This window comes from Rhinolophus sinicus, chromosome 17 (genome assembly GCF_057876585.1).
Source record: "Rhinolophus sinicus isolate RSI-liver-muscle chromosome 17, RSI-T2T, whole genome shotgun sequence".
Lineage (NCBI taxonomy): Eukaryota > Metazoa > Chordata > Mammalia > Chiroptera > Rhinolophidae > Rhinolophus > Rhinolophus sinicus.
This window is the reverse complement of record NC_142517.1, coordinates 56482455-56509651: the sequence shown is the minus strand read 5'-3', so window position 1 is coordinate 56509651 and position 27197 is coordinate 56482455. Positions and strand designations below refer to the sequence as shown.

The 27197-nt window shown below is 47.5% G+C and overlaps 1 long non-coding RNA gene across 1 annotated transcript in view; it reads left to right on the top strand.

Moving 5' to 3' along the window:
• Positions 1 to 7638: 7638 nt before the first annotated feature.
• Positions 7639 to 27197, top strand: part of LOC148754789 (uncharacterized) — a 65867-nt gene continuing 46308 nt past the window's right edge. Inside the window, exon 1 of the long non-coding RNA XR_016019548.1 lies at positions 7639 to 7895. This is a non-coding gene — a long non-coding RNA (uncharacterized LOC148754789). The remainder of the gene's footprint in view (positions 7896 to 27197) is intronic.

The following is a 27197-nucleotide window of genomic DNA, read 5'->3' as shown; positions in this document are numbered from 1 at the left end:
AGACACTGGAAAACATCCTTGCACACACACTGAGGCTTGGTGCATACATTTCACTTCCAAGATTAATGGCTGCCAGCAAACTGCCTGAGGTTTCTACTCTGGAAAAAGTGTTACCAAGTTCATTCCTGGGGTGCAAGGGAGGAATGTGTGTCCTTTAACTGCATCTGCATCTCTTCTACCTCTGGGTCTCTTCTCCCAATCACACCATGAAGGGATCTCAGCTCTGGGAGGATCTCAGAGAGTATCCAGGTCAGTGGTTGCTGCACTGACAGATTGTTACCTGGGAAGCTTTTAAAAATACACATTGTCAGGCCCTGAGCCCAGATGTTCCGACTCAGTAATTCTGGGTCTGGTCTGTGTCTGGTGGTTGCTTCCGCAGGTCCCACGCTCAGAGGGGTGGTCCCCTGGGGCCGTGAGGCCTGGAGAGCACTTCCCTTGCTTGTGCTTGGCAACCAGCCTTTTCTTGTGGATTTATCGTTCTCATTAAGGGAATGGCTCTCAAAACCCGCTGAGAGGACCAACACTATTGTGCTCCTGAATACAGAGCCAACTGGCCAGGAGAGGGTTTCTGCGCTGGCTGGCTTCCATTTCATCAAGGAGGAGCCCTCCCTGGGGTGGGCGAGCATTGTCTGTACCAGCCACAGCTTCCTTGGGAAGCTCCCCTGAGCCCTGGGGAGAGCTGATCAGCCAGAAAGGTCCTCACCAGGGTTCATGTCTGCCCAGCCGAGAGGAGGGGCTGCAGAGAACTCTGACGGCCCTCCTTACATCTCCCCACCACACAGCCCAAGGCCAGCCTGAAAAGCAGCCTGTCTGCTGGAGGAATTGCGACCCTGAGCATCTCTCTGGGAAAGCACTTTAATTTTCATGTCTAAGTCCCAAGAATTGCTTAGTAAAAAGATAACAGTGATTTTGCTCCATGTGCCCAAGATATGCGCATGCAAGCATTCATGTGCCTTTCCTATCATAACTGCCTAGGGAGGAGAGGGGACAACGTTATCTGCCTGTGCTGGGGCTGGAACCCGGCGAGCTGAGCTCAGGAAGGGCGTGGGGTTCTGATGTGTTTAGTCATCAAGGGCCATGTTTGCTACCTTCAAATTGTTCAGAAAGAAATCGTGTGTGTGTGTGTGTGTGTGTGTGTGTGTGTGTGTGTGTGTGTGTGTGTAGAGAGAGAGAGAGAGCGCGCGCGCGAGAAACAACTGATAAAGCAATTGGGGTAACAACAATGGTGAATCACCTAGGTAAAGAATACACAGGGGTTTTTAATGCTAATTTTATTTTTATAATTTTTTGGAATTTTAAATTTACTTCCAAGTAAAACATTTCTTTAAGAAGGGGATGTGGCTTATTCAAGGATAAAGAGCAAGTTAGCAGTGGGGCCCCTATCCATGTAAGGCCCACTTGTCACATCTTATCATCTCTATATTTACATGTTTGTCACACTCAGCTTAAATGCCAGTGTTTCTTGTGTGTTTTTTTTTAACTGGGGAATATTGGAGAACAGTGTCTTTTTCCAGGGTCCATCAGCTCCAAGTCGCTGTCCTTCAATCTAATTGTGGAGGGCGCAGCTCAGCTCCAAGTCCAGTCGCCATTTTCAATCTTTAGTTGCAGGGGTCACAGCCCACCATCCCATGTGGAAACTGAACTGGCAACCTTGTTGTTGAGAGCTCGCGCTCTAACCACCTGAGCCATCCGGCCACCCTTTAAATGCCAGTTTTTGAGGGAGCCTTTCCTGGCCTCCCAGACTAGATCATGTGCCCCAATTTCAGGTATTTTTCCAATCACTTATTACAATAGGTAGGAGTGAATTATTTTTAACGTAATGCCTGTTTCTCCTGCTGAACTGTAAGCTCCATGAGGGCAGGACCCCAGCTGTGTTGTTCCTGGCTCTATCCCTAGGGTCTAGCACAGAGACTAGAATACAGCAGATGCCCCGACTAATATCTGTTGAAAGGATAAATTAATAGGTGAATGATGCCAGAGATTGGGCCACAGATGTGCACAGGTGGACAGACACATGCACAAACACTCATGCTCTACTTTCTTAGTTCCATTGTTCTATGTCATCTGCACGCTGGAGAGGCCAAGAGTTAGAGGGCAGCTGGCAGAATGGCATCATGCCTCTGGAAATGACATTTGGGAATGAACGACGGACATCCTTTGGGAAGAGAGGTTGATGCCCCTGCCCATCCAGTGTCTCCCCTCCCCACCTCAAGTTCAGAGGCTCTTCCGGGGGAGAAATGATGCTCTTATAGCAGGTGGGGAAGGGATCCCAGAAACATTGGGCGTGAGAGGGGTGCAGGGATGTGGAGTAGAAACCACTGCCTTTCCGGAAACAAAAGACCCCTTTAAAGTCACTTGATATCAAGTCTTCCTGCCCTGGGCCTCTGCCAAGCCTTCCTCTTCCTACTGTGCAGCCACAGTAAAAACAGAGACCTGTATTTGCTCCTCTTAATGCATTGCCGCAGGGGAATGGGGACAAGTGCTGTGCCGGGCAGGCCTCGTGTACCCAAAGTATATGCTTGAACTAGAGCATTTTGATTTTAATTTTTGAATAAGTAATACATCCAGATATTTCAAAATTCAAAAAATGTAATGGAGGTCATGCCGTGAAAGTCCACCTCCCACCCCTGCTTCCATCCATCCAGTTCTCCCTACTGATGTTTTGGTTTATGAATCGTTCTACAGATAACTGATGCACGTAAAACCAAATGTCTACTTCCCTATACTGGACACAGTCTGTATCTTGCCTTTTTCACCTAATGATGTAGCTTGGCACTCTTTCCGTAGGCGTCCATAAACGAGTCCATTGCTTTGTTTTACTTGGCTACGTAATACTCCACAGGGTCCGTGTCCTGCGGAAAATGCCAGGCATCTCTAAGCAGCTGTGCTCCATCGTTCCCTTGCCATGCTGTGTGCACGAATGACACACTTCTGTTCCTGGGCAGTATGGAGGATTGAGGGGTGAAGGAGAGTTAGAGATGGGAGGGACCTTGTACCTGGGCTGCCCCGGGAGGGAACCACTAGCCTCACATGGCCTGTTGAGCACTTGACATATGGTAGCTGGATTGAGATGGACTGTACATGTGCAATACTGGATTTTGAAGATTTAATTTAAAAATATAAACTATCTTATTAATTAATAAATTTTATATGTACGACAAGTTAAGATTATAATTTTTGAGTATATTGGTTAAACAAAATATGTTACGATAAGTTTCATCTTTTTTTAAATTACCTTTAAAAAATGTGGTTACTAAAAAAAAAAAAAATGTGGTTACTAGCAAATGTAAAATGATGTATGTGGCTCGCATTTGTGACCAGCAAATTTCTATTGGACTATATGATTCCTTGGAGACTTGGAGCCCAGAGACAGAGCTGGGGTGGGAAGGAGCTAAATAGGGCAGAAGGGGAGAAAGCAGAGGAAAAGAGACAGATGTCCAGAGCAGACTGCTGAAAGCTCCCAGCCGGGTGGTGAGAGGACTGGGTCCTCCCTCCATCTCACGGTGACTTTCCGAGAGACCTGAAGACCAGACCAGCCTTCTCTCTTCTCTGTCTGTGTCCCCCTGTGTGCAGGATGATGACCAGGATTCCAGTCCGTTGCTTCTAGGAGGGCAGGTTTGTCCTCTGCTCTGTCCCCAGAGCTAGAACAGTGCCTGGCACAGACTGGGTGCTTGCTGAAGAGGAATGAGATGCGAGTAGGAAGTAAAATGGATGAGAATAGGAAGTAAAAAGGAAAATTTGAGTTTTCCTTTCTCGGTTAAGTGGTAGATTCATCAGAGTGTCAGGACTTGGAGACCCCTGGAGATTGTAGGGTGCCTTGCACTATGAAGCGAAGGCTAGAAAGTGGGAATGACTTGCTTCGGGTCTCTCTGGGTGTTGACGGCAGACAGGACCACCTCCAGTTTCTTCCGTCCCACAACCAAAGAATCGTCCAGAAAAAAAGGCCATTACAAATTAGCATTTGCCCTTGGTAATGTCTGCCGCAAAGGCAGCCTGGCCATGGCCCCCCATCCCCTTCCTCTCTACCTATTTTCAGGGTGTGGGATGACATGTCCTGCTCCTGTGAGGCACAACGCCTGAGAAAGAATGGGGTCAAGGAATCACTCAACACCAAGGGTTGGGCATTTTCCAGTGTCCCTCAGTCGGAAGGGCCTTACTCCAGCATGAACCCCAGGCACAGGCCCTGTCCTCTCCCCCGGCCTCCCTGCCCCAGGCACTGGCCTGGAGAAGCTGGAGTCCAGCCCCGAGGCAGTCAGGAGCCAGCAAGCTGCGATCAGCAGCAACGGAGCAGCCTCTAAATCATTCCTTCCCGGATGGGAGGGGCCGGCAAGGGGATTTTCATAGATTATATTGAAAGAATTACAATGGTGAGGGAAAGGAGCCGAGTTCCCACAGAGTGTCCGGTCAGTCCTGTGGGGGGCTGTGGGAGCCGGGCCTGGCTGCCTCTTTCTCTCTGGGCAGCAGCACACACAGTTTTTAATAATTAAGTAACTTTAATTGTCCTGGGAAAGCCGAGCTCGCCTTGGGGCACGCTGCACAAACTCATAATTAATGTTACCAAGAGAGATTAGCAAAGGAGAACTGAGAAATGATTCACTTTTTAAAAAGCGCCTCACTGTTAAGCCTTATTATCCTAAGTTTAGAACCTCATTTATCTGCTTTGAGGGAAAAAAAAGAAGAAAAAAAAAAGACCAGAGACCCAGAAATGAATGCCTGTGAAATTAAACCTCCATGCCTTTGTAATCTGGTTTAAAAACATCAGATGGGAAAATGTTGCCATTTATTGACTCCATTCTGGTGAATGAGGGAGAATATAAGACACAGGAAAAGATTTAATAAATTATAATGCATTAACTCAAAAAACTCAAATTTTTTACTGCTGTCCCTGTTCCTTAGAAATTGTTTCATTTTAGGATTTTTTGAGAACAGTTTTTTTCTCTTTCTGGCTTTCAATGAAAGACATACCAAATTCTGTGTTATTTTCAATGATTATTCATATGAAATGATATTAGTGGGGTGTCTGGCATATCAGAGTTCAGTAAATATTGGATGAATTAATGAATGAATGAGCACATTAATGAAGGAGGGAAGGACCCCAAAAAGGAAAGCTTCTGTCCTTGCACAGACTTCTCTGGTCAATATGAAGGACCAGACCAGCCCATGCCTGGGGAAGAGGTTTATGATGGTGATGAAAGGAGGGTGGACAGAGTAATAGGGGAAAACATGGCAGCAGTGATACAGTTGGGGTGATAGGGAGGGGAGAGAGAAGCCATGGAAATTAGGAGTGAGTGTAAGAATAAAAGTATACGGTGAAGTGAAGTGCAGATCTCAGGGCCCCGTGTGGCCCTTATGCATAATTAATAGTCCATAAATAGCATGTGACTGATGGCCCTAAACCAGTGAGTGTGTTTCCTTACGAAGTCCTCGTGTCTCCACTGCACTCCCCTGCTTTTGTCTTCCATTCAGACTACAAATATTTGTATCCTAAATGATGGGTGTCTCACCCTTTCCAAGCATTGTCTTGGGTTTTCTTCCGTTTAGTCAATGAATATCGACCGGATGCCCACTGTGTTCCAGGCACCACTTTACATGGACACAGCTGGAAACAACTGCGATGCAGGCAGGAGCCTGGCCCTAACACTAGGTATATGATTCTCTTCTCTCTAAGCCTCAGTTTTCTCATCCACAATATGGGGACGATAATACCAGCTTCCCTGAGACTCTACGGAGAGTGCCGATGGTGATATTAGGAGTTCTTGGAGACACTTTTCCAGTTAATCCTGGAAGAGTTTTCCTCATGGGCGCTTTTTTCCTTCTGGCTTCTCCAAAGCCTCAGTCCCACCCAAGGGTACCGTTCTTGCCACATGCCCACCCAATAAAGCTCAGATGGCCCCTCCGCTCTTGTCCTAGAGTGAGAACTGCAGGGTGACTCATCCCATGCAGCCACCTGCAAGGGTGCTCAGGCGTTTCCTGAGAGCTTCACTCTCCTGAGAGGGTGGTGGGTAAATAATGAGGTGGTGGCTGATTCCTCTCAAGGCCTCTACATGTGACCAGACAACTTATAAAAAACAAACACTTTTAAGACGTGAAGGAATGATGTCATTCTCTTCCTGGTGCTGTCCCTTTGTGACTTTAGGCAAATCGTGTCTGGGCCTCTGTTGCATGAGGGTAAAGGGTAGAAGGGGACTCATGAGGCCCCCGACCCCACCCCACCCCCAAGAGCTTTTCCAAAGCATGTGGAAACTGAGTCACTGAGCACTTGAGGTGGCAGAGGCTGGGAAAAACATTTAGACTTGTAGGTAGAGAGGAGGGAAAACAGGGCTTGCTAGACTCGGGGCAGTGAATAGGAGTCACTCTTGGAAACTTGACTAATTAAGGGCACCCGTAGGAGAAAGCACACTCTGAAAATAACTAGTATTACTAATAATAACCATAACCCCTCAACCTGTTCCAAACATTAGATATTATGAAGTTCTTGCCCATCCATCATCTCTTTAGATTCACACAAAAATTACAGGAAGGAAATATTACTACTCCCAATTTGCAGACGAGGCAATGGAGGTTTCTGAGTACATTTTAGTTGAGCAAGGACATAAACCAGGTTTTCAGACTCCTACCACTCAGCCCACGATGATCTTAATACTTCCTCCCAGCTCTTAAGTACTGTGGTCTATGTTCCCGGTTGTTCCCAAATGTCATGCCATACATTTAATTATTACCTTGGAGCTCAGGAAAAAAACAGACCCATTTTTGTTCATTCACTTATCTTTCAGTCATCAATTCATTGTTTATTCAGCCCAGGGTTTCCAGGTAGAAATTCCCGCCCATTCTCAGGAATTTTTTTCGCTTTCCCGTTCCCGAATCCTGAGAAAAGTTGGTCGGGAAATTGGGAAAATCGGCTCCTTGAACCCAGGTGGTTGGTAGCATCAGGCGTGACTTTGTGGAAACGATTCATCGTGGAGACAAAAAACAGTGTATATCTCGGGATTCGGGAAAGTGACAAAAATTCCTGAGAACGGGTGGGAATTCCTGCCTGGAAACCCTAATTCAGCCTACATTTCCTGAGAACCGACTGCACGTTGTAGCTACTGAGGATCCCTGACTCTTAGTTTTGGGCTAGGTGTGATTTTTAGATTTTAAAAGCCTTGCACAGGCCCATGTTAAACATCCAAATTGTAAGAGAAAAGGGTGAAAAGTAAGCCTCTCCCTCCCCTGTCCCTCAGGGCCCCTCCCAGACACAAACAGTATTGCGTGTCTTGTACATCCCTTCAGAGATAGTCTAGGCCAGGGGTGTCCAAACTTTTTTCAATGTTTTTCACCAAGGGCCATATGCGGTAAAATACACAAACAGCCGGGCCACTCACTCGAGGTGAAGTACGTATTGCCTCACCTGGTTTATTTAAACTAAATATATTTTTGGGATTTGCTGTGGGCCAATTAAAAATGGATCGCGGGCCACAGTTGGCCCGTGGGCCGCAGTTTGAACACCCCTGGTCTATGCATATGCTAGCATTTGTGTGTGTGTGTGTGTGTGTGTGTGTGTGCGTGCCCCTTCTTCCAAAATGGTAACACATTGTATGTACTCTTTCTTTTCTTTTCTCTTATTGGGGAATATTGTGGAACAGTGTGTTTTTCCAGGACCCATCAGCTCCAGGTCAAGTCTTTTGTCTTCAATTTAATTGTGGAGGGTGCAGTTCACTGGCCCATGTGAAAATCGAACCGGCGACCTTGGTGTTATAAGCACTGCATTCCAACCACTGAGCCAACCCGCTGCCCACAGGTGGCTCAGCTCCAAGCACAAGCCGTTGTCTCTCACTGGCCCATGTGGGAATCGCACTGGTGACCTTGGTGATATGAACACTGCGCTCCAACCACCAAGCCAACCGGCCAGCCCTGTATGTACTGTTTCTATATCTTGCTTTTCTGTTTCTATATCTTTTTTTTTTTTTAATCAGGGAGATAGCTCCATATTAGAACATAGGGAGCCATGCCAATCTTTCTAAATGGCTGATTAGCATTTCATGTTATTTAACATACATTTTACTTTTTAAACTATGTGCCTACTGATGGACTTTTGGGTAGTTTTCATTATCTTGTTATTTATGTGGTTCCAGGCATGACCATTGTGGTGGCTCGAGGGCATGCCTGGACAATTCCAGGTAGGGCCTCATGTCCTGGCCTCACGTGGTCCCATCCCAAAAGGCCTGACAGCAGCTCCTTCAGTCTGGGCACTGGGTCCTATGAGGAGTTTCCCACCTCTTCTCCCAGGCCAGGCTGAGCTCTCACCATCAGTTCCTGACTCCTTAGAGAAGAGGGGTCCTTTTCCTGCTGGCTCATCCAAGCCTTAACAAATAACATTGAAGTAATTTGCTGGGACGAGAGATCTGAGAGATGAAAGTTCTATCCTAAGCCTGTATTAATTAGCTATTTGATTTTGGACAAGTGCCACTGCCCCCCTGGGCCTCAGTTTCACCATCCATCAAATGAGGACATTGGGCTCTTGCTAGTATCTAGCGTCCTTCCCAGCCTGTCTAGCTCTGAACCTTTGAGTTTCTCCAAACCCCAGATGTAGCAGAGTGCCCCACAGAGGGTCAGCCGCAGCTGGGGCCGTGGGTGGAGTCCACAGGCCTTGGTGACCTGGGGAGCCTCTCCCATGCTGATCTTGGTGGTGCAATACTGAATTCAGGCAAGTCTGGCCTTGCTCTCCCCTGGATCCAACATGATTCAGGGGCTGTAGCGTGGCTTCCCCACCGGCAAATGAGCTGCAAGACACCTTTCTTGGCAATGGGCTTAACGAGGGCTCCAGGAATGTCTGATTACTCATCTGTTTTGCAATAGCAGCAAACTCCTGGCTGAGAAGAGGAGGCAGTAAGCGTGGCTTCCTTCCTGAATGAATGACTTAAGTGTTACGAATGACTAATCAGTTCAGCACGGAGCAGGACTGGGTGGTCGAGGCAGGGCTGGCAGGGTAGCAGTGAGGCAGATGGTACCAGGTGTTGAGTGGGCCTTAGGCGGACGGAACTGGGATCACATATTGTACCCAGATGGCGATCTTCACTGTCCCCTGGAATCTGTCTACCTGGGACATTGTTGCTGTCAGCTGATTGCAAACTTCCCTTCAAGCCTCAGGTTTGGTCCTGCAGAAGGAAAGCTAAATGCTTACAGAGAAATCCAGGAGTGAAATCCAAAATGCGTAATTTTGTCTGATACGCTCTGTTGTGTACAAGAATGATTTTTTTGAAATTAACCTGTTCCTGGGAGAAGGCATAAAGGTGGTGGGGAGCATTCTCTTTGCCGTACTTCTGGGACAAAAACCACAGAGGGAGGACTTTTTCCCTGGCCGGTTTCCTTACTGCTCTTATCTCAGGCAGCAGACTCTAGGGTTAATGGGGACAGAAGGGAATATTTCTCCTTTCAATGGAGGTCTCTGGCTTCCGCTGTCCACATCCCCCTCCCTCTTTCTTCAAGGATCCCCCTGTCAGGCCTGCCCTGGCCCAACCCTCTGCTTTCCAGCAGTGATTAGGCAACTGCTCTTTGCGGTGGCTCAAGGGCATGCCTGGACTGTGCTCTGCAGCCCAAGTCCTAGGTGGGGCCTGGTGCCCTGGCCTCACCTGGTCTGTCCCAGAAGTCCTGACATGAGCTCCTTCCCTCTGGGCACTGGGTCCTGGGAAGAGCCTCCCTTCTCCTCTCCCAGGCCAGGCTGAGCTCGCCCTATCAGCACCCTGATTCCTTGGAGAAGAGGGGTCGTTTCCTGTGGGCTTCTCCTCTTGGCTTCATTTCGAAACTGCTCTCCTGCCTGACGTACAAGATGGGTGGCCTCAGCCTGTGCCATTTGGGCTCAGGCCACTGGAAGTGTCTGAGATCCTGTGAGTGGTGGGCGACCTATCTTCAGCAATATGTACTGGCCCCGTCTCTGGAGTTTGTACTGGGACACTGCCCCCCACCCCCTTCCACACTGGGGGTTCTCTAAATCCTCTGTTCCTCCTGCCATCTCTCCTGTCCAGGGCTTCATAGGCCCTCTTGAGGTTGGAGGGACTCACCATTTAACACAGGGCTGTGCCCAACATACATGCTCAATTGTTGAATGAATGCAGAGGTGAATGGTTCTTATCCTGGACAACAGCACATTTTCTTTGCCTTCAAAACTCTAAAACTGCCTTTTGCTACATCTACCTGGACCAGCTGCTCAGTACTCAATCACTTTTTTGGGCACAACTCCACCTTCCTTGGGACAATGACAGCGAAGTTTATTATGTCAGAGGGACCCTGTCGCTTACAAGTTCACCAGCTTCCCAACCTGAGAGGAATTGGCCTTTGTGGAAATCATCTTTAACTAAAATCTTTAGTGATTTAGGATAAGTCACCCTACTTGACCTTTTTCTAGGACTCCCCCCCCCCCCCACGGATTCACTTTATAGGCTCGGAGTAGGCCCCAGAGGACCTCCTCAGGAGGGAGGCACATCCCTGAGAAGGAAGACTTCCCAACTGTGAAGTGAAATAGATCTTTTCTCTCTTCAATGCAGAGCCTTTTACATCGGGATAGCCCAACACCCCCCACCCCCCACGTGTAAAATGCCCTGGGGAATGTCCCCTGTTCCTCCTTCTCTGCTCACTGCCTCGGCTCTGCACCTCGGGCTTCTGCCCTTTCCCACATGGACTGTTACTTGCTTAGGGGAGTCCAGGCTCCCCTCCTCTGCGAAGAGGTCGTGCCTAAGGAGGGAATATGCACCAGTGCAGGGAAAGGGCACAAATCAACCTGGGTATTTCCTGTAACTAGAGACAAAAGCTAACACATTGCCTGCTTTAAGATTAACAACCTATTTGACTAAAGAGATTTTGTTCTTTTCTCTTCTCCACCCCATCCTCTTCCTTTCAGGTGCCTTTCACACCAAGACACTGAAATCACAGGGTATAGGTGGTATTTTTCTCTTTAGAAATCCTTCTTCAGGCAACTATGTCAAGAATGTTTCCATACTTTGGGTTAGATGGGGAGGGAGAAAAAAAAAAAGGCTTAATCCCCCAAGATGGGTATTTCTCTGAAAACAGACATGCAAATGTTGGGCTTGTCAACCCCTGAAATGTTTTCTTTCTTCTTGAGAGTTATGGCATACTGCCTGCAGAGACTGGGAGATCTGACAAGTGACAGAGGGAGCCCTGGAGGTGGGGCAAGCAGAGTGTGGGAAAGGGCGGCCGGCAGAGGCAGAGGCACGTGCCAGATAAGCAGGGGCAACAGGGACAACCGCCTGTGGCCTGTGCACCAGCCGTCCCCCATCCCGAGCCCCTCAGGCTCTGTGAAGTTGGAGCTCGCCTTCCAGGAACTGGAGACTGGGCTAAGGGAAAAGCCAGAAGCACGCTCATACACACGCTCACAGGCAACCTCGCCTCCGCTCTGCAGTTTGGGGAGGGGGAGGCGGCTAGCCCACATCACCAGGTGCAAAGCTCATACCTGCCAACCTGAGTGTAAAATAGAGACGTAGAGAGAAATAGTCAGGCCTTGGGTAGCCACCTGAGGCTTCTGGTACAGACTCTCTCTAGATTCTCCCCCACCCAGAGGCCTCAGGATGGGAGAGGGGCAGATTTAGCAAATGCTTCCTGTGGGCTACTACATAATTGTAAAACACCTCATGAGGCCTTGGTGTCCCTAGGTGATGAGTTCACAGCTCTGTGGGAGAGACAGACAAGAAAACACACATGCTAAAGCAAAGCAGCCTGGGCTGAATGCAAAAAGAAAGGTGCAAATATCCCCTTCCACCACCACCCACATATGATTAAAGTATTTATACCAGGTGAGAAAATGGCTTTAAAACATTTTACTGTATCTATAGCTCTAGAGAAGTGCCATTCTAAATTTTTCAGGGTTTGCTTTTTCATTCCCCAACCCTTTGCCAAATGAAAATATAGAAACAGGGCAGGAGGTGGCCTGCTCTGCATGGTTGGAGATGCTTGGGTTGGACACAGGTCTCCCTGAGGCTGCAGGAAGAGCTGTGGAGTGGGCTGCTATCCGACATAGTTCTCTGGGTTATTGTTTTGAGGATCAGATGAGGTAATGGTTATGATTGCATTTTGTCCATTATAAATCAGTAAATAACTAAAGAGTAGTTTTATTTCCTTGAGAATTATAGCCTTGAAAGCCCTGATGATGCCTTCAATTTATTGAGCACCTACTATGTTCCAGTCACTGTCTGGAGACTTAACACATATTCTAGCCCATTAGAATAGAAGCTTGATGAAGGTTGGGACGCGGCCTTGTTCCCTGCTGCAGTCCCAGGCCCAGAGGAATGCTGGTCCCATAATAGTTCTTCGACAGGTGTATTTTAGAGATGAAAAAGTGATTTCTGATCCTGGCAGCCTACTGGGGCATTGGCCCTGCTATATTGATAAGCATAGGAAAGGTTGAATGGCCTGCTCATAGTACTAGCTAATTGGTGAGTTGGGATTGGATCGCAATCCATCTCTCTGTGGATCAGGCTCTTTCCCTGATGCCCAGGATGACCTGGGGCCTCTGGGTCATCTGTCTCCTGACTTTATTGGGCTTAGTTGTCCTTGGGAAAGGAGGCTGCTTTGCCAGGAAGGTGTAAAATCCTAGGAACAGCTTCAGGGACAGACAGCTTCTCCTCTCCTCTCTTGGCGGGTCAGCCCCAATTAATTGCATAAGTGTTTGAGCTCGTCTATTCAGAAAGAGGTGGAAACGTATCTAACAGTATGACAGACAATAAACATGGATCCCTCAAAATATCCACGACCTAATCTCTGGAACCTATGAACAGGTTATGTTATACCTCAAAGGAGAATTAAGGTTGCAAGTGGAATTCAGGTTGCTAACCAGCTGGCCTTGAGATGAGGAAATTGTCCTGGCTTATCCAGGTGGGTCCGATGTAATCACAAGAGTTCTTATAATGGGGCAGAGAGAGGCAGGAGAGCCAGTGTCATGTGATGTGATGTGAGAAAGGCTCACATGGTCGTTGCCGGCTTTGAAGATGGAGGAAGGGACCACAAACCAAGGAATGCAAGCACCTTCTGAAAGTTGGAAAAAGCAAGAAAACAGTCTTTCCTAGAGCTTCCAGAAAGAAAGCAGCCTGGCCACCCCCTTGGATTTAGCCCAGTGAGACCCCTTTTGGACTTCTGAGCTCCAGTATTGTCAGGTCGTGTTGTTTTCAGGCACTGTGGTGATTTATTATAGCAGCCATAGGAAATGAATACAGTCTCTTAGCAAAGAGCAATCCTCAAGCAGGTTTAGCTTGTGCCTTGCCAGACATGTGCAGGGACAGACATGGTAGAAGCAGACACACTCTCTACGGCTTTTCAGAAAACTCCTCTCCGGGACCCCTCTTACTCCAGCCATGGTGCAGCAGCCAGGTGTTCAACGGCTCTGAGCAGCTTCATGGAGATTCTGTGGCTGCCGCCTCCTAGGCCACCGCACATGCCTCTCCCTTCCTGTCCTGGGACTTTCTGCTGTGTGGCACTGACGTTTACTGCTGTCCATCCTGGAATTGCTTGGGACCACCTTTGACGTATAGAGGACGTGAACCTATGGATAAATGCTTCCCCCTTTCGCCCCCAATGTGGGCAGTTCTGAGATGCTTTTCACAAAGCTCTTCAGGCGTCCCCAGGCAGTGAGCACTCATTTCGCAGGTGGAAGCTGCCTCAGTAATGCATCCTTGTACTGGCTCTCTGCACCTCACCCCTGTCCCTGGGGTCATCACCCAAGTGAATGCCAGCGTGGGAACCTTTGTTTCCAGCCCTGCTTTCGAAGGGAACTTCTAAGCCAATAAGCTTAAACAGAACAGCTGCTCATCCAGTATTTTCTCAAAGGTATTTCCCCTGCCTCAGTCTCACGGAGTGTGGGGAGCTCACGAGTGCGAAGGGTAGTGGGTGGCAGCGAGCTCTGGGACCTGCCAAGAGCAGTACTGCTGCGGACGAGCCTGTCCTGGGGTCTTGGCCCAGGATAATTCCTGATCTAGTTAGAGATGGATGAAGTCTGGAAGGGGAAAGTCCAGGCTCTTGGGGACATCAAGGGCCCTGCTTGGTTAGTCACCCAAGTCCCCTCACTCTGGTGGGCGTCCCTCAGAGTCTATACCAGCTGTCCCTATCATTCACAGCACATGTTTTTCTGATGAATTTAATTGCATTATTAGCAACCAGGCTACAAACTGGGTGATTTGAGAGTGGCTGGGAAGCTGGAAGCCTCCTGGCCCCACGGCTGGACAGCTGTTCCCAGAGCTGGCTGAGTCTGCCTTTGCGGTGGGCTCCTTCCCCGCCCCCACAGAGGCTGCCTCTGTCATGCTGATCGGCCGAGCTGCCCTCTCTGATTTGAGGGTTTCCCACCAGCCATGCCCAGAACAGATGGAAATGAACCCTTGGGCATCTCCAGCTGATGTGGATTTCACAGCAGGCGGAAGAGGGTGAGGGGGAGCAGACGACCCAGCCCCTTCCCACAGCCACTTGGGAGGCCACACTGGTTGTTCAGCTGTCCTCCCTCACTCCTTGTGAAAGGGGTGGGGCTTGAGATTGGGGGATCCATTTCAGTGGAGGTGAACCTAAAAGCTAGGAATACAAAATACCTCCGTTCCTTATGGTTTTAAACCTGAGCTCCAAGGAGCTATAGGAGTGGGAGGCTGGAGACTCCTTACCATCACTTCTTCAGACAGAGCAGCGTTTCTCTCCAGGCTCATTGTATAGCATTGCTACAGATGAGGCTAGACTGGTTGCTAGTCCCCAGACGCCGACTCCCCTGACATCCTGCCTTCCAGCCTCTGCTCTTGGCTCCCATCCCAACCTCCTTTCTGCTCAAGCACAACCACCTTATCCCTCTAGACCTGGCTCAGATGCCACTTTCTCCAGGAGGCTGTCCCCTGTTACCCCCACCCCCCCATTTTAGCGATAATCCATCCCTATTTCCTCTGAAGTCTTCAAGGTCTCCATCTACATTGCTCAAATTGAGCCAATCACTTTGGGATCATAATTACTTCTGTACTTGGTTATTTCTCCCACTGGACTGGGTCCTCTTCAGAGCAAGGAATGTCTCTCTTTTGGCTCCATAGTCCCCATGGGAGGTGCTTGGTAAAATGTCTTTTTGGGTTTGGTTAGTTTTATTTTTACTTTTAATGAGTACATGTGAAAAAGCTGTCAAGAGCTGCTCTTCCCAAAGACCCTGTCTTAGTCTATTCAGGCTGCTAAACAATAAACACTTATTCCTCACAGTTCTGGAGGCTGGGAGGTTCAAGATGAAGGTGCTAGCTCGGGCAAGGGCCCCCTTCCCGGTTTGCAGGCTGCCGCCTTCTTGCTGTGTCCTCTCATAGTGGAGAGAAAGAGAGGGCTCTGGTCTCTTCCAAATATTAGGTTGGTGCAAAAGTAATTGCAGTTTTTACAATTATTTTTAACCTTTTAAACCTCAATTACTTTCGCACCAACCTAGTACCATCACATTGGGGTATTAGTGCTTCCAGATATGAATTCTGGGAGAGGGGGAGAACACAAACATTTAGTCCATTGTCTATCTTGTAATCATAACAACCTCTGAATTAAATACTGGGAATTCTGTTTAAAACAACTTTCTTTTGAGTTTCAGCTGTGTGACAGGCACTGGGCTGGGGATTGGAGGTAGGTGTTCAATTGGGGGTGAATCCTGGTCGCTGTCCTCCAGGAGCTCACAGTCCAAAAGACGGGCTGCTCCATACTCACGCGGCCATGCATCTTGTCATCAGGGCTGGGATGGCGAGGTGGGAGCAGGGGACCATGAGACAAGCGTCATCCTAGTGGGGAGATGCTGCCAGCTGTCTCGGGTCAGGCTCTGCACCCAGCTCTGCCTGGGCCCTACGGACTTACAGTCCCCGGTTGACCCCAAATGAGAGTTAAGAAGATTCTTCTTCCTTTTAGTTCCTTTGTTAATTGTCTTATTTGGGTTTTTCAAGGCCTTACAAGTCCCAAAATATTTGAGATTCTGTAATATTTTGGGGTGATGAAGATGGGTGTAGAGTTGGGCAGTTCAACATGGTAGCTACCATGCACATATGGTTATTTAAATTAATTAAATGCAATAAAATGTACAATTGAGTTTCTCAGTCACATGAGTGACATTTTAAGTGCTGGGAGCCACAAGTGGCTGGTCACCACCATGTTGGACAACAAGGACAGAACTGTCCCATCATCACACAATATTCTATTGGATAGCCCTGGTACGGAAAGTTGCTTTTTAGCCAGTTTAGCCAGTGTTTTGTTTTGAAGGGGGTGGGGGGTAGCTACTTTTGTCTCCTTTTACCTTTCTTCTTAAACGATCTCTCCCTTTGGCCTTGTTCCAGATAATTTTTAGAGGACTCAAGCTGTGAGTGCTGTAGGTCCAGTCTCACCTCCACTCTTACTTCACTGCAGCAAATAGCTTTGCTTTTCTGGGCCTAGTCTTCCCTGGGCTGTCATGCTGTCCCTCTGCCCCTTAAGCCCCTGTGAGAACAAATGAAGTGGGCATTAAGCTGGCCAGAAGACAAAGTCGCCAAAAGGCCAAAGTAATGATGATCTTTTGGTAGCTGGGCAGAACCTGCCCTTCCTCAAGATGGGTCACGCTGAGCGGGTGCCTCCCCTCAGGTGGGGCTGCAGACGAAGCCAGGGTGTCTGGGACTCAGTTTTCTACAAGTTCAGCCAGAAAGCTTTAAAACACAGCACCTAGCTGGTGAGTTGGACAGAACATCAAGGCAAGCTTCATCGGAGTTATAAATGCACAATTATGATAATACGTTTATATTGTACTTTCCCTCCAGGCAAGTGTAATTCCATTTCACATCTACAACATTCATACTTTTGATATTCCAAGAGTGAAGGGGGGCATCTTTGGTGTGACAGCCAATGCAACTTCCAGACTATTTTGCCGCCCGTGCGTACATAACACCCTTACAGCAGCATGACAGCAGAGAATGTCAGTCATTACAGGGCATCAGTGGGCACACCAACAGGTATTCTAGGGCAGTCACTATAGAGTTCGCAGACCAAAGATGTCACTCAGCGGGTGACATCATTCAGCCATTCCTTCCCTCAAACTTGACTGGTTTATATACACCGTCACTGTAATAGTAGTGGGAACTGAGATAACTGAGATGATAGAACCAGATTCTTGTCCTCGAGGTGTAAAACTAGTTACCTAGAACTTAGTGAAGTCACTAGTTTTGCTGAAATAAAAACCCTCAGTTTTACATGGAAGTGATTCACTGAGGCATCCAACACCAGTCACTTCCTACTTCCCGCTGTAGCTTTACATTCAGATGTTGGCTGAATAAGCATTCACTGAGCACCTCCTGCATGCTGGTCCCTGGGCTTAGAGCTGAGAGGGATGTGGCGATAATTGGTGAGGGCCATGGGTCAGGCAGCTCACAGTCCACGATGGAGATGCCACTTGTATCGATTTATAAAGCAGACTGTGATCAGCCTCACAGACAAGAGCCTCTGGGAAGGAACACAGACTTCCCAAAGAACTGTCAGAGTCAGAGCTGACAAAGTGCCTTCAGAGCTTTCCTCTGCAGTGGGTTGCAGTACGACCTTCTCCCATGCGAGCGTCCTTACCTCAAGGCTCCCCACGGGTTTGGGTTTGAGTGGCCTCGGTAGCTGGTGTTTGACAGGCCTGGGTGGGGAGGCCCCCTCCTACTTTCTCAATCTTCCGTGTTCCTGTTCCTCTATTTCCTTGGCAGGGTCAGGAGACAGAAACCATTTCTCATAGTCTCAGTGAATGGCAGCACTGAAAAAGACTCCAAAGAGGGTTTAGTCTAATGTCTCTCATTTGGGGAAACTGAGGCCGAAAGAAGGGAAGCTGCTCCCTTTGAGCCCGATGAAGCAAAGCAGTGACTCAGCCTGGCTTGGAGACCTCAGGGTTTGCATGATTGCTCTTAAGGAATCTGAAGAAGAACACGGAGAGGGAGGGGTACCCTGCTGCCTACAATACGTTCACAGAGATAATCTGTCAGGGGACCGAAGGGAAAAAACAACAGTGAACAAGCCATCTATTCTTGTCTGCGCCATTTTCCCATGTCAGGAGCAGACTGCTGAAAAATTTAGGTTTTTCCTTTCATGTTTCCTTTCACCGTACTCTGGACAAAATGCCTTTCTTTTCCCTCTTTTCTTTGGTGAGATCCTGACCACGGCTGTAGGAAAAGAATCTCTTAAGAACATATCTATCTATCTATCGATATACATTCAGCCCCTGACAGTGACACGGAACTGTAGTGCCTCTTAATTACCCAGGAAGTGACAAGGTCAAGAGGTGTCTGAAAGCTGCCTTGTGGTTCTGAGCATTGATTTCTCACCATTGTCGCCACGACACAAGCTGGAGTGAGGGGCCACGGCGCCTGGTTTTTGTCCGCTGTTTGGATTTCTTCCTTTCTTCCTCCCTCACTCATTTTTTTTTTTTAAAATTTGAAAAGAAACTTCTGGTATTTTGAGTATTGAGTGGAAATTCATAAAAGCAGGATGCGTTTCAGGTTGGCTGACCAGTCATAATTGCTGCTTCAATGCTCAGGGACGAGGTTAACTTCTCACAGAGACACCCTCCCCTGATGTCCCCATTCTCTGGCTACTCTTTCCCACTTTCTTCCCATTATCTTTGGACTTTCCAGGAGAAAAATGACAATGCAAGAAACATTTTAATGCCCATGGGTAGTCACTGGGTGTATTTATGATGCATAGATAAGTTGTGCCCTTTGTTCTTCACACAAGGTTTTGAGCCAGATGGTGGTATTTTTTTTTAAGGAGGGGAACTGGGATTTTGACTCATGGTCATCAAGAAATTATATTACAATATAAAAACAGAACTGAAGGTGTTTCTGGAAACTTTTGATCAAAGTTTTAAACATTCCTGGGCGGTGCTGTTTACTTGGATGTTGAGCTAGAGAAGTCAGAGAGATTAATAGCGTACAGAGGTTTCCCTGAGAATTTTGTTCTTCAATAAAATCTGTAGGCAGGGATTATGTCACCAGAGCAAAGAAATAGTTAAATCTTGGTCTGATAATAGAGGCATTCTTCAAAATGTGACGAAGTCCTAGTGGATGTTAGAAATTTTATTACAAAGAGGAGTCAGAATCTACAGCAGACAGGTCTCTGAGTCTTCACTTTTCCACGTCAGAGAGGAGCTTACTGTGCAAACACAACTGGAATCCTTCAGAGCTCTCAGGAAGGAGTCTGAGGCAGAACATTTTTATCTTCATTGTACAAACGACACCTTGGAACGTTAAGCCCCCAAATCTAATGTTAAACTTCAAAAGAATCTATGGAAAGAGAAATGTTACCTCTCTTTAGAGAAGTCTTGGATTTTCTTCTCAGCCTCCCTGCTTTTCATCAAAGTTTGAAACACAACTAGAATAGATAAGCCAGACCTTTGGATTTAAATTTTAAGGTTGAGAGTTGGGAGCCAGGTAGAGCTTTAGTCTCTATACCTGATCTTGCGTACGCCATGTTCCCTCTCCAGACCTCGGTCTCCTCATCTGAGAAATGAACAGTTGGACTGGTTGACCTCCCATCCGGCTGGAACCCCGAAAGCAGAAACAAGAGATATGTTGGCGTCTACTTTTGAATGCTAGTAAGAACTCATCAGGCTTTAGGTTAGGGACAAATTAAAACATATCTGGCCCTTTGTCATTTGTAAATATTGACTGCACAGGACTTCGGATCTAGCCTGAATTAAGTATTCCCAGTGCCTGTTCCCAAGATCAGAAAGAAATTCTGGATAGATAGACAAGACATAGAAACTGTTGGATAAACATTAAACAAGTTACTATATTAACATGATGCAGACACCCAGGTATGAGTGTGTCTTATAGCTCCTGTTGCCAGCCTGTTATCTATCTGCCCACTCAACAACTCATCTACAGTCCATCCAAGCACTCATCCATGCATCAATCCACCCATCAACTGACCACTCTGTCTGTCTGTCCATCTATCCATCTCATTCATCTGTACACTACATGGGAGATAGGAAGGAGTGCCATAAGAAGGAGGTTTAGACAAGTGCTGTGTGGCTCCGATGAGGGAAGAGATCCCTTCCAGCTGGTGACATGACAGAAGGCTTCATGGAGAAGGTGGTATTTGAGCTGAGTTTTGAAAGATGGGTAGTATGTGAAGAAGAGAGTGTAGGGGAGACAACATGAGCAAAGACACCAAGATAGGAAAGGACTGTGCTTGTCTGGAGCACACTGAGTTGTCAAGAAAGAAGGTCAAATGAGGAAGAAGACCGGAGAAACATTAACTCTGAGCATCAAGGCAATTAAGGAGAGTAGATGGCAGTGTTTTGGAGGAACTTGGAACCAGCCATTGTTACAGTAGAGAGAGTAGGATGAGAATGAAGTTAAGAAGATGAGACCAGTGGGGAGCCACCAGACAATGACTAGCACATTTTGTTATGGGAAAGGATGTGTGAATAATATATGAAAAAAAGCAAAAGGAAATCCTGCGTATTGTGTGAAGTTTTGCAAGTGCCTCGTATTCAGTCTCCGGGTCCTACAAGCAACTCTTTATAGAAGTTTGAAAAGTCAAGGAGACTTTAGTTCGTAAGAGACTCCTTAAAGAGTGGGAGGTAGGAGGGTGTGAAAGGAATTTCACTGTTTTTGTGTGAGACAAGAGCCTTTCCACCTTCCTGCACCTGGCCCTCTTATGCTATTTTTCTGGAATTGCAGAAATGAAAGCCCGAGTGGGCGGAGTCCACTGCTGTGCCCTGAGCCCCATGGTTTGCCAGCCCCAAAACCTTGTAGACTAAGGACTGGAAGAGGAGAGAGACCAGGACTGGAAGCTGTCTTTGCTCCTTTTTAGGTGTGTGACTTGAGAGTTGCACAACCTCTTTAAAATGATATCATTGACATGTTTATAGTAAGGATTAATTACAATGAAATATGAAAAAAATAAACTAACCCCAAATGTTAAGTCCCCCAAACATACTGGCTCTTTCACAGGTTATCTCATTTTACCCCTTAGGTAGCCCATAGCCCACTGAAGTAGGAATTATTTCCCCTATTTTGCAAATAAGAAAATTGAGGTCAGAAAGTTTGAGGAATGTTCTCACAATCACACAGCTAGGTAAGTGGTGGCAGAACGATGTTCCAAACTCAACACACTGGAATACCTTTGATAATTTACTAAACAATTTTTGTGCTTCTGTTATTTTAGAACTCTTGGTGACAGGGATTCCTGACTGCTATGGGCTGATAAATAATTAGCATAGATCTATGAAACCATAATTAAGTAGAAAAGGGATGGAAGGTTGTGGATGGGAGGAGGGGAGTGTTGGAGGAAAATATGAGGGAATAGAGAGAGCTGGGAGGCAGAGTAACTTTGCAAGTTCCTTAAACTTATTCCTTAAAAATGGGGGAGGGGAGAGAGGACGGTGGAAAGATGAGCTGAGCTGTGGGGATGATTGGGCCAGATGACCTCAGTGCCCTCCAGCTGCCCAGCTCATACTCTGCCCTGTGGCTGGGGGACCTAGTAATCACAGTGGGCGGCAAAGCAAATAATGCTTTGTTGGTTTTGCTAAAAGAAAATAAGAGAAACACAGTTTAGTCCCTGAGGCCCGTGTGCTGAGCCAGACGCTTTGTAGCCCCCACACTGGGCTGTGGTCCTCTGCTCCTAAGGTAGCTTGAGTGTTCAAGTGAAGGAAATCCAGGCTTTTCAGCTGTGGTGCCTTTTTCTTTTCTTATCATTTACATACAGTGAAATGCTCAGACCTCCGTGTTCTGTTTTGACCAATGCATTCTCAAAGCCCAGAACATGTCTGTCACCCCAGAAAGTTTGCTCAAGGTCCTTTCCAGTCAATCCCCACTTCCCTTAACAGCTACGTTCTGATTACTGTCACCACTGGTTAGTTGTCACTGTTCTAGGATTTCATGTAAATGCAATCACACAGGGTGTTCTTCTCAAGTTTATCTTCTTTCACACAGCGTGATATTTTTGAGATTCATCCATGTTGTTGGATGTCTCCGGAGAGCATTCATTTTTATCAATAAGTAGTATTCCATTGTATGAATATAGTGCAGCTCATTAACCTGTTCTCTTGTGATGGGCACCTGGGTTGTTTCCAGTGTTGGCCTATAACGAAACAAGTTGCCACAAACATTCTTCTATGAGACTTTTCATAGACGTATGTTTTCATTTCTCTTAGGTGAATTGCTGTGAGTAAAACTGCTAGGTCAGGGGGTCGATGCAGTGGTGTCCTGGAGTGGTCTGTACCAGCAGCTAGAGGCAAGTGTGCTCATCTCTTCCCAGTTCCACTTTCACTGATGTCATAGACGCACCTTGAAATCGGCCCTGATGGGAGTATTTATACCAGAGAAATCAGCCAAGCATCACCAATCAGGCTTGTTTTGTACCGTGGGAGATAGTTGTTAAACATTTAGCAGTATATTACTGTGTAGATGTATGCATACATTTTTAAGGAACAGTTTTTCAAGTGGCTGTACTGTCTCACATTTCCATCAGTGATGTATGAAAGTTTCAATTGCTCCACAGCCTCCTCAACATCTGGTGTTGTCAGTTTTTAATTTTGGGCATTCTGGTAGGTGGTATCTCACTATAGTTTTAACTTGCATTTTTCTGGTGACTCATGATGTTGAGGGCTTCACACTGTGGTCATTTGTGTACCTTTTGGAAAACGTCCGCTTAGTCTTTGGCCATTAAAAATAAAATTGGGTGGATTTCTGTTTTCATCGTCAGCTGGCAGGAGATCTTTATGTAGTCTACATGTAAGCCCTTTGTCAGAGAGGCTTTTATGAATATTTGCTCCTGGTCTGTTGTTTGCCTGTTTATTTTCTTGGTATGATTTTTTTTTTTTTGAGTGTGAGCAAACATTTAAAATTTTGATGACATACAATTTATCACTTTTTTTTTTTAAATTTATGATTCATTTTCTGTGTCCTCTCTAAGCTATCCTATCCTGTTTCCTCTGATCAGAGTGGCCTTTCAGGTTGCGTCTGTCAGGAGACCATTCATTCTTCATGGCCCGTCATAAAGGTCAGCTCTTCCTGCCCTTCAACTAGCAGCATTCTTGCCTCAGTTCCTCATATTTCTCTGACAATGTGATGATATAATTGGCTCTTTATGGGTCTTTCCAACCTCCCTGATTGGGAACCCCATGTGGGACTGTAGGTCTTTTGTATTGTATTCTTCCTTGTACCTTCTCTTTCTCCTTTTCGTCTGCTCCTAGGCCCTTCTTGCGTCCACCAGCACCCTGCTATGTACCTGGCCCAGCAGGTTCACAGTGAATGCTAACTGACTGAGTGAATTAACTTGAATGTACGCAGGATCTCATGGTTGATCTCTGTCTTTGGATTATGTTGTAATGGTCAATAATTATTGATTGTGGATCAGAAGACAGGAGAGGATCATGTGTGACTACACTCTGAGAAGGTTAAGGTTGGGCAGTCCTTTGTGCATGTGTGTGCTATGCAGAGGTGACGGGGAGAGGGTGTGTGCATGGAATGTAATCGGAACTGCATTTCATCTTTGCGACCTAGCTGACAAAAGCACTGGGCCGGTGGTTAGACAAACCTGGGGTCAAGCATGTTTATAACTCTGACCTTAGGCAAGTGATTTTTGCTTCTTGAAGTTTCAGTTTCTTTAGGTATAAACTAAGAACAAGAATACCACCCAGCTCACTGGTTGTCATTAGAATTAAAGGCAATGTACATAAGACAGCTCTGGAAATGGTGGAGTTTCCAGAACACTTCCTGACCCTGGGGTCTGGGCAGCTCCTGTGAGAGATGCTTGGTGGGTTCCTTGCTCTGGGAGGTTTTACATGAGTGAAGTCTCCCTGTGACCTCCAGTTTCGGTGCTCTATCTGCCCTGGGCAGTTAGATACAGGTCTAGAGATGATAGAATTGGAGGAGTTGTGAAGGAGTCCACACAGAGAAAGGAATACCCACCCCGGGATCAGAGGGCCCGTTTTTGTTCTTGTTTTTCTCTACTCGTGTGTTTTCACGGCTCTGAAATGGTTGCAGAGGGGGCTTGTGATCAAGGCTTCCATAGTCCATCAATAAATAGGGAACTGTGGGAGTGGGTCTTGGCTAGAGATTGGTAACCCCCCTCATCACAGACTGAGAGGTGGAGAATGTGCATGATGGAGAGTGCCCCTACCAAACCTTCCTTTGGCAGTTTCCATCTGAATCTAAAGGCAAGAGTGGCCCAGCTCTGAGCAAGCCACTTCTCAGAGTGCAGTTTTCCCCATGGTAAACTGAGGGTGCAAATACCCCCCTCCCCTCACTTCTCAGGGTCTTTTCAAAGTGTACCAAAGAGGCTGGGAGTCAAGTGCTTTGGAAATGGCAAATAACTGTATAAGCACGTTGTATATCCACGCCAGGAGGGGTTACCCTTAGTGTTCCTTTGTTCCTTCCTTCATTTATTTATTCTACATTTATTCAGCACCTAGGTGAGCTACACACTGGGAGTCAAAAAACTGCGCAGTTGTGTCTAGATGCCTAAAGATTAAGCAGGCAGCGCGGACCCCTCGTCCTGCCCAGCCCGCCCGCCCCACAGCCTGGGGAAGGCGGGAAGGCGGCGCTGCGGGTGCCAAAGTCAGAACCTGCTCAGCGGCCTCGGCTCCTGGCGCGGCCTTGACTCGCAGCCAGAGCTGGCGCGGCCGCGGGCTGTGGAATGTGTGAGCGCCATGTGTCACCGCCCCAGACTGTGGGAAAAGGCTGCTCAGCTCACCTCCCAGCAGCTGCCCTACGCCCCGCCCTGGCGGAGCTGGGAAACAGGAGCCACCCGCTGCCCAGGCCCCAGGGGCACTTCCAAGTGCACGCTGCTGGCCCGCACCCACGCTCTCCCAGCCCTCCCCGGGGGACCCAAGGAGGGCCTGCCTCCGCAGGGGGCGTGACCCGCGGCAGGCAGGCAGGCAGGCAGGCAGGCAGGAAGGGGCAGCCTAGTTGGGCCCTTTCCTGCCCTTCATATTCCAGGGGAATGCTCTAGTCTCTCTCATTTAAGTAGGTTAGCCCTGTTAGATGGAACAGAAAAGGGCCTGGGGAGTGAAGGCCTGGAGGAGGTGTGGTTAGAGAGGGAGGAGGGGTGGCCATCCCCACTGGGGGTGTCTGATGTCAGCACCTTCCTGGTCCCCTGCCAGGCATCTTGAGGTAGGGCTCAGTTATCAGAGAGCTCTGAGTAGGAGGCCCCACTGTGTATCCACTTCCCCCAAATCAGAAACAGGGCGATCTGCATCTCCCTGCCCCCTCACACCTTCACTCTCTGGCCACACACAACTGCAGCCCAGGGCCTGGTGTGAGTGAGCTTCACGCCAGGGTACTCAGAGAGCTCCCAGGCTGATGCCTTCTAGGTTGTGCAGTGCTGGGAGACTTATCCAGAGTCACTCTGCTGGGTGGCAGCAGAGCTACTTCTGGATTCCAAGCCCTTTCTGCCACACCCCAACGTTCTCCTAGGAATCGAGCCCCTTCTCAGCAGCCTAGTGCCCCTAACGAATACCCTGCTTTAACTAGAAAAGTTGGGTGTGTGTCCTGAGACCTTAGCAACTTTGCCTCAAGTCAGCCTTGCGCTCTTACCTCAGTCTGTCTTCCGGGGGGGGGGGGGGGGGGGGGGGAACCACCGCATAAGCCTTCGGTCCTGGTGAGTGAAACCTCCACAAGATCCCATCGCTCTACCAGCATCTTTCCATTTCTGTACCTCGCTGCTGCTGGTCCTTCAATATCCGGTCCAAGTCAGCGTGCACCCGGTCCTGAGCTCCTAAAGCGCTTGATTTCTCTCTTCTTACTGCATTTGTAGCCACCTATAATTCGTGATCTACATGACCTCTCCTTTCTTCTACAATTTTGAAAGGACAGAAACTATGTTGCCCTCCTTTCTATATCTCCCACAAATAGCAGTGTGGGGGTCTACTTATGGTGTCTGCTTTTTTTCTAACAAATGAAGGGTTTTCAAATGCAATTTATCACTGACTCGCAATTTCACTTACCAGATGTGTGACCTTGGGCAACCTATTTAACCTCTTTAAGTCTCAGTTTTCTCATCTGTAAAATGGAGATAAATTCAATTGGTATTGGGTCTGAAGTGACTTGTGTAGAGGCTGGCATGAAGCCGCCTCTCTCTCTCTCTCTCCATTATATATATAGATACATATATACATATATACATATATGTATATATGTATCTATATTTTAAAATAGTACACAAGTGCTTTTTAGTATACACGTAAAATATGCAATTAAATGACAAATATTTTCAAAGACTATTTCAATATGACATGTCTGTCTCTGTTAGCTAAGCCGGTGGTTGGGGAAACTCCTTGTTATATCACTGTGGGTCATCTTTTGGGTGCTTGCTCCTTCCTAGGGTCCTGCCTTGGGCCATAGTGACAGAGCCAAGATTGGATGTAGAGAAGCAAATGTATGGGTGAGGGCAGCCATGTGCCCCTTAAAGGTGTCCCACAGCTACACTGGAAAGACCCCTGTCCTCTCAGGACCACTGTTCCTCCTCCATCAGTACAGGACTTTTAACCAGCTAAGCACGTCTTGAGTATCTGTGTGTGCAGTGCTGTGTGTTGCACCTGTGGGTGATACAGACCATGATGCCCCTACCTGCAAAGAGCTTCCTCCTTAGTGGAGGAGCCAAAGGGGTACGCATAAGGGAAATTACTGAATCAGCAAGATAGAGTGTCACTAATTCAGTGCTATCATGTGAGGGACAGGTGACAAGTGACACAGTGTTCTGAGGAAGGAGAGAGAAGTGATGGTGGGTGTATTAGTCTGCTTGGGCGGTGGCCATAACAAACTACAATAGACTAGGTGGCTTAAACAACAGACATTCATTTTCCTCACAGTTCTGGAGGCTGGGAAGCCCAAGATCAAGGTGCTGACCAATTTACTCTTTGGTGAGATCGCTCTTCCTGGTTTGTAGATAGCTGCCTTCCACTGTGTCTTCCCATAGTGGGGAGAGAGAGAGAGAGAGAGAGAGAGAGAGAGAGAGAGGGATCTCAGGTGTCTTTTCTTATGAGGATACTAAGGCTATTGTATTAGGGCCCGACCTTTATAACCTCATTTGACCTTAACTACTTCCTTAAAGGCCCTATCTCCAAATACAGTTCACATGAGGGGAGTTAGTGTTAACATATGAATTTGGGGAGGGGGACACAATTCAGTCCATAGTAGTGGGAAAAGAATGTGACTCAGTCTAGAAAGAGAGAACTCCTTGGATAGTGGGCAGAGGGCATGCTTGGTAAAGGGAACAGCTTGGGCAGA